Consider the following 14,787-nt stretch of genomic DNA (forward strand, 5'->3'; position numbering starts at 1 on the left):
GTTAAGAAGAGATGAGTCCTGTTCACTGAAAAATTAGACATAGGCTTCACCTGCTCAGCATCGCTGGACATGGCTAAATAATAGCTGCAAAATGTTACTCTTGTTAAACAATTTTACTATTATAATCTCTGAGATTTGTCTCTTACTCTGCAACATCTCATTGTTGTTATCTTTCTTTAAAGATAAAGACAACATCAACATGAGCGACAATCTGCAATCAGTTGATTTTGACCTCATCATTGAACTTGTAATTGAAACATCAGTGGATGTTGATCCCTTGGATGATTTAAATCCTGAGGATGAAGAAAAGCGTGATGAGGATGCAGATTTGTCCGAATTATATGAGATAGGGTGGGAAGCTGACCTGCTTGAGCCTATGGAACTATAAACATTTATTTTTAAAATTTATAATAAATAAAAAGTAAAAGTGTAAACCGTTTAATTTAAAAATAAAGACACCTTCAAAAACAGGTTATGTGTAGTGTCTTCAATAAAATATTAAAATATGCTCATAAAATTAGATCAGATTCACATATAAAATAGCACAGGTAACATGAATATAAATTCCATTTCTTTTCTGCTATTTCTGTATTGTAAATTTGCCAAGGACTAAAAAATCTTCTATTTAAAATGTCAAGTAGTGTGTTAAGTTTTTGATCACTGTTATTGATTTACTGTTTGGTAATAGTGGTTAATAACATTTTTTAATATATTTTACCACAGATTCAACTGCAGATCATTTCAACATTTCACCATGCCAACGAAAGAAAGAGAGAGAAAGGCTGCAAAACGTCAAAGACAGCAGGCCAATCAAAAGAAGCAGCAGTCCTCTAACAAAAAGATTTGTCAAGTCACGAAGAAAGCACCGGGTAAGAGTACAAAAACATTCATAAGAAATATGTGTAGTAAAAAAAATATTACTTCAGAAAATGTTTCAGTCCATAAAAAGAGAAGGAATTCAAATGGAAAGGAAAGGCCAATCAAAAATGTTACTGCTAGAGCAAGAGATAACTCTGCATGATAGTAGAAGGAAACAACAGTTTAGGGACATTCGTAAACGAATGTTCCGCAACAGGATAATTGGCAATTTGTTAAAAAATATTAAGAAAGGTCAACAGAAAGTGGTTTTTTATAAGAGAAAAAAAAAAGTTGAGAAAGTTATTGATCAGGCATTTGAAATTAAACGTAAGTTATTTATTTTGATAATCAATAGAATTAGGAAGCTAAAGAAGGCAATTTATGATTTCAAAAGAAATAGTAGATGGAAGAGAATAGTTAATCGTAGTAATTTTTGTGAAGTTTTTTCTGGAGAATGGATGCATAGTTCAAGCTCTGAGGCATTTTTTAATGAGGAGAGTTATTTCCAGGATAATGATTTGGTGCATGCAGTTGACACCAGTGGTCGTGCTTATGAAGTGAAAGATGGTTGTCCAGTTGAAAAAGAAAAACTTGTGACAACAGAGGCAGAAGAGGTGTTAGGTAATGAGGTTTTAGGAAGACGTGCTAAGGGTCCTGTGTACACCTGGAAGTGTAGTAGTATTTGTAGTGTGCGACAGGATTCCATCAATTTGCTTTGTGATTTTGTACGGTCATTTAATAAGAAAAGTTTGAAGCAGAAAATGATGTTGTTGCAAGAATTAGATCCTTGCAGAGTGAGAGAAGTGACAGGTTTGCATGGTCATTCACTGGCTTGTCTTTCCAGGAGAGTATGCCAGAGTGTTTTTCATCATTTCAGGATGCTAGCAGTGCATCATAATAAAGTGAGGAAATTAGTTAGAATGTTGTATTATGCTAAGAGTCCAGCAATTATGCTTAAACAATTATGCGCTGCTCTTTTGCATGGTTCTGAAATAGATGTGAAGAATATATGTGAAGAAATTGAGTTTTGTTACTTTGGAAGTAAAGAGGAGAATGTTGAAATTGACCAAGAAGAAGCGGGTAATGTGGAAGATAGTGTACAGGTTTCCAGTACAGATAATTTCCAGAGGGAAATTGCGACGTTTCAGGTCAAATCAAGTGAGAGGCCAAATTTCACTTGTGTGTGTTGTCGACTCACTTATTATAAGAATCAGACTAAGTTAGTGGATTTATATGCAAAAAGTGAAAGGGAAAATAATAGTGAATGGAAGGATTTCACAACATACTTGATGGTAGAAAATTGTTTTGATTTGGGATTGGATCAACGTTTGTGTACTTATTGTTGTAACAAATTAAATCAAAACCAGATGCCTGCTAGAGCAGTTCATAATAATCTGGAATTGATTGAGATTCCTTCTGAATTGAAGGATTTAAATACTTATGAATCTATTTTGATTCAAAGTATCCATCCCTTTCAGGCTATTGTAAGAATGGAGCCAAAGACAGGGAAATTGCCTCCATCAGATTTACAGAGAGGATTAAAGGGAAGAGTTGTTTATTTGCCTCTAGATTTGAAGAAAAACATTAACACAATTGGAGTAGAAAAAGTGGACGAGGAACCTCTGGTTATCTTAGTTAATGGGGTTCCGACAAAGAATAAGAAAATATGGCAAGATTTAGTAGATGTTAGGAAAGTTAAAAAGGCAACATTGTATTTGAAAAAAAATAATAAATTCTACAAGAATGTATATGTTGCAGAAGAGGAAGTAAGTGAGGAAGAGGATAGCGATTTGTGTGCTGGTCAAATTGAGAAAGTAGAACCCTCTACTAGTGAAGAAATATATGAACATTATAGTGTTCATCCTTTGCATTCCAAGGAAGTCATGGGGAATGCTATTGAGTTGTTTCAAATGAAACAAGCCAAAGGGAGTCCCATTAGTATTTGGGAGGAAAGTTTGGAAGCTCGGTGTTTCCCACAGCTTTTTCCAACAGGTCAGGGAGGAAGATATGATGAGCGACCTCATCAAATTCCTGCTTCTGAATACCGGACTTTGCGATTGTATGCAGGAGATGCTAGGTTTCGACAATGCATTCCTTATTTGTTTCATCTCCTGTTTGAAAGCGATCTGTCTGGACTGTCATATGCAGTGAACCACATCTTGAAAAGTGGTATACACATGCAAAACATCTCGGCAAGTGACTTTATGGATAAAGTCAATGTCCAAGACAGTATTTTGGATTCTCACCTGATTAATCTCATGGCGTGTCAGCGTGGTACTAATGAGTACTGGTACCGTCGTCATGGTGATTTAAAATGTATGCTGAGGAACTTAGGTACTCCCACATGGTTCCTCACTCTGAGCTGTGCCGAGTATGGCTGGGAAGACTTACTTGAATTTCTACGAGAGGCAAATGCTAACGTAGATAACATCGAATTCAAGACACCCGGAGAACTGTGCTCTTTGGATCCAGTCAATGTATGTAGGTACTTCAATCATAGATTTGAAGCTATGATGTCTTTCATCATGAATAAGAAGAATCCACCTCTTGGAGAGGTGTTGGATTTCTTCTGGAGAAAGGAGTACCAAGCAAGAGGTGCTCCTCATATACATATGTTGTTGTGGATCAAGGATGCACCTAAATTTGGAACGGATCCAGAAGACTCAGTGATGAGTTTCATCCAACAGTATTCTACGTGTGCTGTTCCAAACGCAAAGGAGAAGAAAAGCCTAAGAGAAAAAGTTCTGCGTTTCCAAAGCCATCGATGTGGAAAGTACTGCCGTCGTAAATTCCGAAACAAGGACAAGTTCTACACCAAATGTCGTTTCGGCTTTCCACGACCGGTGATTTCTAAAGGAAGAGTAAACAGTTTGATGTCTTCGCTGCGACATAATGTGATGAAGAAATCACCTAAACACACATACAATTTGAAGAGGAACGAAGAGTCCAAGTACATCAACGACTACAACCCGGTGATTTTGTCCATGTGGAATGCTAACATGGATATACAGTTTGTGGCTGATAACTGTATGGCTGTGGCTCGGTATGTGACATCTTACATCACCAAAAAAGAGAAGACAGAATTGAAGGATATGTGGGAGGACATTTCCCATGAAAAGAGCCTCAGCAAGAAGTTGTACAGTTTCAGTCTGAAGATGTTGTCGCATCGAGAAATCGGAGCTTACGAATGTTCTGACCGGTTGTCTTCAGCAAGTCTCTATGCCAAGTCCAGGAGTATCGTTTGGGCGAGTGTTGGTCTTGCTGCAACGCGTAATCGAGTTCTGAAACCTGTGCGGGAAATTGAGTATTTGGCGGAAAAGGAGCCAAACAGTACCGACATTTTGAAGAGCAACATGTTGGATACATATTATCCAAATCGAAGCAGTCACCTCGAGAATGTTTGTCTGTATGAGGTTCTGCAAAATTACATATTCAAGAGGAACATCAAAGAAGATACTGAGAAAGGAGTGTATGCTGTAATAGGAAGTGAGGGATGTCTGGTCAAGCAAAGAAAATGCCACTTGATAAACCATCGAAAATTGAGTGGCGAATCTCCTGAAAAAAAGGAGTTTTTCTATTTAGCACTTTTGCAACTTTTTAAGCCATGGCGTGCAGAAGAGGAACTGCTTGGAGATTTCCTTTGTTACGAAGACTCATTCAATGCTGCCAAGGAGACCATAGAATGTCCTGCTTTTCCCAAATATGTAGAAATGTTGAATGTGGAAATTGAGCAGGAAGCAACGATTGCAGCCGAGATTGCCAGAGACAGTTCTCAGGACAGTCAGAGTTCTGCTTCATTGAGTCAGGATCCACTAGGAGGACCTCTTATCGAAAATGAAGCTGCCACTGCTATGAATGAAGTGGAAAGAGCCATGGCACATGCTCAGGAGGATGCGGATAACTTAGAAGAGTTGGAGAGACAACTCAACGTTGAGCAGAGGAAAATATATGACGAACTTACCATGCAAATTGATCATGGATTAAGTCATGACAAGAAAGAGTGCTCATGTACGTCGTTGAAGCCTGTCCGACTGTATGTGAGTGGAGAAGCAGGAACTGGAAAAAGTTTCCTTATTAAAGCAATTTCATGTTATTTGCAGGAAAGGACAGAGTCATCGCTGTCTTGTGTTGTCACCGCTCCAACTGGACTGGCAGCACATAACATTAAAGGGATTACTTTACATCGTTTACTGATGCTGCCAGTGGAGCATGACAACAAATTAGAATATCACAAGCTATCTGGAGATGCTTGTTTTGAAGTTTCAAGAGTCTTGAGGAAAATGAAACTTCTTATCATTGACGAAGTAAGCATGGTTTCCAATGTCATGCTTGCCTTTGTGCATTTGAGAATGCAAGAAGTTCTCAAAACAGAGTATGATGTGTTATTTGGTGGCAAACACATCATTGTTTTTGGAGATCTTCTGCAGCTGACACCAGTGAAAGGGCAACCTGTGTTCAAAATGCTCACGCATGAAGATACCAGGAAGTGCTTAGGGAGCATTGGCAACATCAATATATGGTTAAACTTCAATTATGCTGAACTGCATGAAAATATGCGTCAGGCAAAGGATGAAGTTTACAAGACTATTCTACAAGATGTTAGAATTGGAAAAGTGACCGAGCATGGGAAAGAAGCTTTACATGCACGATTACTGACAAATTTATATCCAGACGAAGATGTTGTGCCTGAGAATATTTTTCAGAAAGTTACTGAGAAAAAATCTGGAATATGTTTGATGCCAACTCTTGCAGAATGTGCCAAATTCAACAACAAAATGTTGCATTTAGAAAAGCAAGAGATTGTGAAACTGGAAGCTATTGACAGAGTAGAGCATATGGGATCAACAATTATTTTGTCTGAGAATCTGAAAACAAAATTGGATTCATTAGAGAAGAGTATATCTAAAACTGCGGGTTTTGAAAAGACTCTGAATGTGTGCTTGAACTGCCGTATAATTTTAAGAAGGAATTTACATGTTGAAAGAGGTCTGGTAAATGGATCAATGGGTAATGTTGTTGATTTTGTGAAATACAGAAATAGAGATGGAATTGAATTTTTAAAAATTAAATTTGATGGCATTGAGGAAGTACAGCTAATTGCTCGTTGTTCTGCTAGATTTTTGCTTGTAAAAGACTTATATGTTCGTCGTAAGCAGTTTCCTGTTTGCTTGGAATATGTGGTGACAATCCATAAATCGCAAGGTTTAAGTGTAGACTGTGCATTGGTGAATATTGGCAGTTCTGTGTTCAAGGAGGGTATGGCATATGTGGCATTGTCACGAGTTAGAACTTTATCGGGATTGTACTTGATTGAGTGTGATGTCACAAACATTTGTGCGGATCTAGATTGTGTTAAGGAATACAATAGGTTAAGAAGAGAGTATGCGCCACATTTGCCTCAGTATCCTTTGTTTGAGAAACGTGTGGTAGGCCGGAAACGAAGAAATGTGACCAATACTGGGGAGGTTGTAGCTAAAAGATGAAAAGTCGATGAACCTGAAATTATAAGCAGAAACAAAAAGGATTCTGTTGAAGATGTTGTTGGTTTTCAATTTGAAAACAGTTCTGGTGTCAACTGCTATGCTAATGTAGTGGTTAATGTTTTGTTTTCTCTAGAAAATGTAAAAGAAGAGATTGTGGTCAATTCTGATCAAAGATTTTGCAGTTTGTTAAATTCTGTGTTAGAGAAATGTAGCACTGATAGAACAAACATAGAAAGTGTGTCTGAAATTAGAAATCTGTTAGACAGATGTTCAGGCCAAACACAATTCTCTCAAAATAGTCAGCAAGATTGTCAGGAGTTTTTAATGTATATGCTTGATGTATTGCATGATGAAGGTGTAGATGTAGATCACCTGTTTGGGCTTTCTTATCAATGGCAGCATGACTGCAAGAACTGTAGGGTATCAAGTACTACTAGTGTAGACTCAGAAAGATTTATATATTTAACTTTGCCAGACAGTAAATCAGTCTCTTTTAATAAGCTAGTAAATGCAGCTGATCACAACATGGAGTGTAGCCAATGTAAATCTGAAATGATGTCCACATTATTTATACGAACATATGGCCAGTATGTCATTTTAATGTTCCAACGATGTAGGCCTGATGAAACAAAATTGACAACTTTAATTAAAAATGTTGTGGCTTCACAGTTGTCAATATCAGGAAGGACTTTTGTAACTGTAGCAATTATATATCATGATGGTCCTTCAATAACATCAGGACATTATACAGCTTATTTAAAGTGTAGAAATGGCTGGTCATTCTGCAATGATTCTGTTTTAATTTTCAAAAACAAAAAATTGCCGTATGACCTTAAAAACTCTTACCTGGTGTTTTTAAAACCAAAATTTTAGGGAAAGAATCTCGGGATGTGCTCTGAGGAATTTCAAGAAGTTCTAATGGCTCCTACACAATTTGGCCTTGAGGATAAGTGTAGTGCAGAGACATAAGTTCTTACCATAACACTGGACGTCATGGAGAAATACGTGCACTTTGAATGAGTTCATAAAAACTGTTTCTTTTTATAAGCTAATTGAAGCAGCCAATCAAAACATGGAGTAGAGGGAATGTAAGTCTGCAATGCTGTCTACTGTTTTACATTGCTTTGTCATTAAAAGTGATGTAGAGAATTAAATAATTGTACTAGTCATAAAGGTAGTGTAAGTCTGCTTCATAGTAAGCAGTATCAGTGTGATAGGAAATGTAGAACATGATTGAGCAAGAAGGGGAAGATATTACTAGTCCAGGATTGTGAAAATGATCTTCAACATTTTAATTGTGAAAGTTGCGGAAATACAACATGACGGGATTGGCTTAATAGAATTCTAAGAGTTATAAATGGCTCAGACACGATTTGGCCTTGTGGAAACGTGTGGTAGAGAGCGAGAAGTCATTTATTGTATGTAACATGTTTTTGAAAACGATGGAGGTTTTCTTTCAGAAAGTGGCGGGTTGAAAGTAATAACAGCACAACAGAGTGTAAGCTGTTCATAGGACATCCTTGGCCGTCATGGAAAGTAAGTTAACTTTAAGGAGTTCTGAATTCTGATTTGTTATGTTGTATGGGTTTTTTAAACACAATCATTTTGATTGTGTTTTTTTTTCCCCGCTGTTATATGATGAATACCTTCAAGTCACTGTTTTAGTGAAATTTGATACATTCTGAGAACAGCAAAAATAAACCATTTAACATGTATAATTAATTCTGTTCTGTTTGCATTTATGATGTACATGTAGAACTGTGTAGGAGGCATGGAGAAGGTGAGGCTTCTGTAAGTGTCAAAGTTGTTGCATACAGTGCTCATATTCTACGTAGTCTTTTATATTTCATTACTTTCACTGTTTCTGACTGATCTAAAAATTTTTTTTTAAAAAGAACAGTAAGTATAAGGGAAGGAAAAAGACAGTTATGTTAAAAGAAACACAGCTATAGGGAATAAACTAGGGATACTGTTACCCGCAATCCTCTGCTGATGATGTCACTGAGCATGTCATGAATGATGTAATATGTGACATCATCAGCAGTGGATTACGGGTAATAGTATCTCTAGTTTACTCCCCTATAGCTGTCTTTCTTTTAACATAACTGTCTGTTTCCTTCCCTTATACTTACTGTTCTTTTTAAAAAAAAAAACATTTTTGGTTCGCTTCCGGTTCGCGTACCGGGGAGCGAACTGGGAAGCGAACTAAGAGAAATAGAGGTTGGCACAGTTCCAAATATTGTACCAATTTTTTAATAACGGTGAGGTAGTTCTGAAAAGAACTTTTTTTTAATTGTTTTTGTTGTTTTATATTTTTTTTATTATTTTTCTGAACATTTTTTTACTTTTTTTGAATTTTTCTGAACAGTTTTATATTTTTTTTGGTTTTTTTTCGGAGGGGGCAACGAAAACGATTCATTGTAAAGGGCTCAACAGGAGCAACAAAACAAAAAAAAAGAATTTATTGTTTGGGGCGTTTCGGACAAACATGAGCATGATTGTCAATAGCTCTGTTGATCAGAGTGATGCTACTTTCTCCGTAGCAAATGAATCCACTGCAATGTACGCAGACTTGTTTTACTTCACGAAATCTCGTTTGTATATTTGGCACCATCTCCCTGCCCTCTGGTCCCGTTACTTCCGGTACAACAGATCTTCTGGCCATAATAGGGAGATTATCTAGGTCGTCCTGTTCCTCTTCTTCCTCTTCTTGCTGAATTATAACTTTAGCAGGTGGTCCACTCTTCCTTGGATGTGGTGGAGGTGGTGGGGAAGCACCAGCTGAAGCTACTAAAGAAGCCATTGCTCACTGGTAACAAAGGGTCTTTCTCTCACAATGATGAAAGTCAGAGTGAGGAAAGAAGGAGGGATTTTCATCATTTGGGAAAAACAATAGTTCTCAACCAATGAAAAGTGTTCATTTTAGATTATATGACCTAGTCTTACATCATTAGGAAAGCAAAAGTGAAATGAACCAATGAAAAGTGTTATTACCAAGTCACATGACCTGCTGTGTTTACGTTACGCGCTTTGCAGGGCCTCCCGGTTTGCTTCCAGAAACCTGTGCTTTGCGACTCGGTAAGCGTACCAGTTCGCTAACGTAGCACGTCATATGACGTATCACGCGACAACGCGAAACGTCATGCGGACGGGAGGCGTCACGATGTTGTTTTCTAACGCGGCAGTTGCGGTAAAGAAACGTTTACCGGCTCGCGGTCTATTTCGCGGCATCAAGGTCAGCTAACGGGAAGCTTCCCGATTCGCGAAGCGGGAACGAAGAAAAAAAAATATTTAAAAAAAAAGTTATTAATAAACATATCAAATATATTTTTGGATTTAAAGAAGAATACATTTTACAGCTACAGATATTAGCTGTTAAAAAACCAATGAAATTCACTGAAAAAACCATAGTTTATAGACCATATATAGTTAGGAATTAGCATTTACAAAACCTTGAAAATTCAGTGAAAAAACCATAGGTTATAGACCATATATAGTTAGGAATTAGCATTTAGAAAACCTTATTTTACTCACACAAAACCATTGAAATTCCATATATAGTTAGTTGCACTAACTATATATCGCGCACCCGCAATCCACTGCTGATGATGTCACATATTACATCATTCATGACATGGTCAGTGACATCACTGATGACATCACTGATGACATCTCAAATGACATCACTGATGACATCACTGATGACATCTCAAATGACATCACTGATGACATCATGACACACCAATACCAGTTACTACATACGCACTCACTGATTCCTACGTCTACACACACATTCACTCATTCACCCATACAATCACTCATACATACAGTTACTCATTATTACAACACTATCATATGCACTCATACACCTAGTCAGTCCTGTGAAGAATCAATCACACTTCGATTTCCTCATCTATACAGTTAAACACAGAACACCATACTTTTCACACATATACTAACACATACTTACTCTCTTATACAATCACTGATACAAGTACACATTGATATGCACAGTCACACACCTCCCAGCCAGCCACACACACACTCAGTCTTCCATACATCCACTCATTCTTCAATATGTAAAACATATTTAAACTTTACAAAAACACACAGACACTAGATGATGTCATCAGTGATGTCATTTGAGATGTCATCAGTGATGTCATCAGTGATGTCATTTGAGATGTCATCAGTGATGTCACTGACCATGTCATGAATGATGTAATATGTGACATCATCAGCAGTGGATTGCGGGTGCGCGATATATAGTTAGTGCAACTAACTATATATGGAATTTCAATGGTTTTGTGTGAGTAAAATAAGGTTTTCTAAATGCTAATTCCTAACTATATATGGTCTATAACCTATGGTTTTTTCACTGAATTTTCAAGGTTTTGTAAATGCTAATTCCTAACTATATATGGTCTATAACCTATGGTTTTTTCAGTGAATATATATATATATATATTTATATATATATATATATACTAGCAGCCCGTCCCGACGTTGTCCGAGTATGTAATAGAATGTGTGTAATGTGTGGATTTGGCAAGGGCAATTTATTTTAAACTCTCGCGGTAGACAACATTTTTTGTTTCATTAGAATAGGGACGGAGAAGGGCCAGCTGCAGCCCTGGTTGATGTTAGCAGGCGCGTGTAATTGGTGTAGTGATACGCCGCCTGAGCCCGGCTACAGCCCTGGTTGATGTTAGCAGGCGCGTGTAATGTCTTTGAATGAGAGAGTTAGCCGCGGGTAAATCCGTTTAATGAGAGAGTTCAGTGACAGCGAGTAGGAGAGGCTGCAGTAATTGTCCCCGCAGACACGCTCATTTGTGTGTTCCCCGCTCGAGGCCCAGATGCAGGCCTGTTTGATGTTAGCAGGTGCGTGTTCCTCCGCTGGAGGCCCAGCTGCAGCCCTGGTTGATGTTATCAGGCGCGTGTAATTAGTATACTGATCCGCCGCCTGAGCCCGGCTAGAGCCCTGGTTGATGGCAGCAGGTGCGTCTAATTTTGTTGAATTAGAGAGTTCAGTAACAGCGCGCAGGAGAGGCTGCAGTAATGTTACTTACCAGGCCTCTAGCTGAACGCGTTTGTCATGCCCCCAGCACACGGCCACAGCAGACGATCTTCTGATTAATGTATGACCCACATGGCATGAAGGGCAGAGCGTAGCACACGCCCCCAGCGTTTCTCACACCCCCAGCGTGCCCCTTGATGCGGCGAAATTGTATTCACATGGCATGAAGGTCGGACACACGCCCCCAGCGTTTCTCACACCTCCATCGTGTCACGCCCCCAGCATGGCCCTTGATGCTGCGCAGCAACGTCATTGGCGCTTGTATGTACGACTCACATAGCATGAAGGGCGGAGACACGCCCCCAGCGTTTGTCACGCCCCAACAACACACCCACAGCCCACGATGTGATGGCCGTACCACACGCCCCCAGCGTTAGTCACGCCCCCAGCCCACGCACACAGCACAACGCAGACACACCCACAAGGGACTACTTTGCTGGCACGGTTCTTTTACCTTTTAAATGTATATGGTGTCCTACGGTACAATTGTATGTCTTGCACTGTATGATTGTGATGAACACCAATGTTTCTTGAAAAGTTAATAAAAACAATTAAAAAAAAAAATTTATATGGTGGCCATCTGCATAGCCTATGTCCTTATGCTGCAACTGCCCTTTCAAACGCTGTATTGGGTGTTGTGATTGGTGCTGTGGTTACTGAGATTACCCGCCTCAAAGGTTTGGGCTCTCTGTTTATAATATTAGTATGGATTATATATATATATATATTCAAACCAGCGCTTCTTGAATCTGTGACATAGTCGCGCGCAAACGCTGAGATGACCGTGCTTACAATCCACCCTTTGAATTCTATTTTGCTTCTTTAAATTTTTAAAATAGTTCAATAGGCACTTTGGGGCAGATTTACAAGCCCCTTGCGCCACGTTTACGCCACCTTGCGTCACGCAACAGCGGCGTAAACGTGGCGCATCCGTGCGAGGCATTTACAACGTGAGGCATCTAGGGAGATGCGTCACGGTATAATGCCCAGCGCCACAATGGGGGCGTTCCCATGCAGGGTGGGCGTTCCGGCGCCTGTGTGCCTCGCAAAAGTGCTTGCGTGAAATCTACAAGATTTCACGCAGGCACTTCTGCGACGCTGCTACGTCAATTCCTTATGCCTGCTTGAAGCAGGTGTAAGAACTGACGCAGCATGATAAGTATTGGGCGGCTCTGAGCATTGCCGGAGTTGCGTCACGCATCTGCCCTTCCTTGCACCATGGTGCGCCGCATTGTAAATGCGGCGCATCTGTGGTGGCGCAAGGAGGGAATGTAAATGTAGTTGAGCTTATATAGCGCACAGCTACCCGCAGTGGGTTTCCCGGCACTTGCTTAGGGAACCCGTCCTGATATTCCCCTGTGAGATAGCAGGGTATCCACAAGGTGAAAGTCAGGCATCCCGCCGCGAGGGGCCGTTGTGGAGATTAAGCAAGCTATTGCCCAGAGTCGCAGAGTGTGAACCCGTGAGTCGAGGAGGCACCGGGGCGAGAATTATCGAGTCCGTGGAATTTTTAGCCCAAGACCCGCTGAGGCAGGGAATTGAACCCTGGTCCAGGACCGATCTCAGCTTCCGGGTCTGCTGCCTCTAACCCCTGAGCCACACTTCTCCACATTGCATGAGCATCGGTTCTGGCGCATCCCTGCTGATTTGCAGAGATGCGCCAGAAGACGTAAATATGCCCCAATGCATTTAGCGGCTGCAAGGTTTGCTGGTCACTCAGTAAAGTTATTGATGTGTTTGCAATGAATAATGCCACAAACTCAAAAGCCCCTACAATCACTTCCCTAGCCCAACGCCAACCGAGAGATAACTGAAGCATAAATTTTTCAATTTGCATTGAAATGTTTACTGTGGAACTATTCGCGCTATGACCGTACATAGAAATGTATGTATTTACGCTCACCTGATGGATGCTCGCTGTGTCCACGCCAAGGAATCAAAAGCAGTACTCTCCGAGTAAGAAAACGCAGTTTTCCCCTAAAATGTTTTCCACTTTCCAATGAAGCCCTCACCATGAAGCAATCCCTGTGATGAAATGTTCTGCTGCGTCCGCGGCCCTGTCCAACACCCGTGGAGTGTTCAAACACACTCCTAATGTGCTCCGCCTGACATTTTCTCAGAAAACCCTGCAAGCCTCTTGAGACCCCGTCTGCTGGCACCAGGCCGCTGGCCCAGCGCGCGCGGACACCAAGGGCCTCTTTGTGCGCGAGCTTTCCATTCACGACCCTGCCGCGAACTTCAGAGTGAGACCGGTCCAACCCTTGGAATGAGCAAGGATGTGGGTGTGAAAAAAAGGGGCCCGAGCTCACAAATTTAATCTTGGCTTCATTCCCGTTTTTCTCTCTTTAAAAGTCTTTTTCATGCAAATAAGGGCTTCCGATCCCTTATGCTTGCACCATAGAAACACTTGCACAATGTTTTCGCACATTTTGACTCTGCGCTCAAGAATGTGAGTGTGGATTTACCAGGAGCATTTTGTACAGCTTGTCCTCCCTGGAAAAGCGTCTTGTGACTGGAAAGGGATCAATAAAAACAAGCACTGGCAACTCCAAGTGGCCCTGCCTTTATAATGTGAGATGCCAAATAACAAATACATTGAAACATGTGAGGAGGGGTGCAACCTTGGAGGGGTGGGGCCTCGTGCTGAGAGCTATCTATGAGTCACTCTTCCCCATCCCCAAAATCCCCCACCTTCTCCCTCCCAAAAACACACAACGCGTCACTGAAGCTTTCACCAATGTCCTAGTGTGTTTTTATACCCGTAATGGACATCGGCTGACAGCCACCAAAGTCAAGCTGAAAAGCCACTTTGTGCAGTGGTGTTCAGCTCATCTTCCCGCCCTCCATAATGTGATTTTGGATCATCACTGGGTGACCGTGTGAAGAGAGCTGAAATCATGTAACCCGCGGTGGTACTGTGTGAGTTGGCAGCAGTGGCGGCCAGTAAATACAACTTGGAGGAGACCCACACACACATGCACACTCACTTAAACCCAATAATTTACATGCAGACGCGTACACACACCCTTTCACAACACTCACTCACAAGTGCACATACATTCACACATTCAGGCACCAGTCAATAAAAACACAACACTTTCCTGCTGCTGCTCTCGGGGAGGGATGCCTCAGAGGTGCCAACAGAGTTGGGACTGCTGCCTCCCTTCACTGGCTGACCTTAGTTCAGCCAATGAGGAGAGGCAGCGGTCCCGACCTCGTCAAGAGTAGGATGGGGTCAGAGGGACTGCTGACCCCACCCACTTTGTGAGGAGGTGTCAGTGATAGACACTCTGCCCTAAGAAATCCAGGGCATTAAACTGAAGTGCCCAGGTGCAAGGCTATCATTGAGGCTCCCCTTGTCACAGACGG

At 40.7% G+C, this 14,787-nt stretch overlaps 1 protein-coding gene across 1 annotated transcript in view; it reads right to left on the bottom strand.

Moving 5' to 3' along the window:
* SLC13A5 (solute carrier family 13 member 5) overlaps positions 1–13,637 on the bottom strand; it is a 523,479-nt gene extending 509,842 nt beyond the window's left edge. The window contains exon 1 of the mRNA XM_078679336.1: positions 13,322–13,637. The gene's annotated coding sequence lies outside the window, so the exon portion shown is untranslated. The remainder of the gene's footprint in view (positions 1–13,321) is intronic.
* Between the last annotated feature and the right edge of the window lie 1,150 nt (positions 13,638–14,787).

Source organism: Lissotriton helveticus, chromosome 3_1, assembly GCF_964261635.1.
Source record: "Lissotriton helveticus chromosome 3_1, aLisHel1.1, whole genome shotgun sequence".
In the NCBI taxonomy this organism is placed as follows: Eukaryota; Metazoa; Chordata; class Amphibia; order Caudata; family Salamandridae; genus Lissotriton; species Lissotriton helveticus.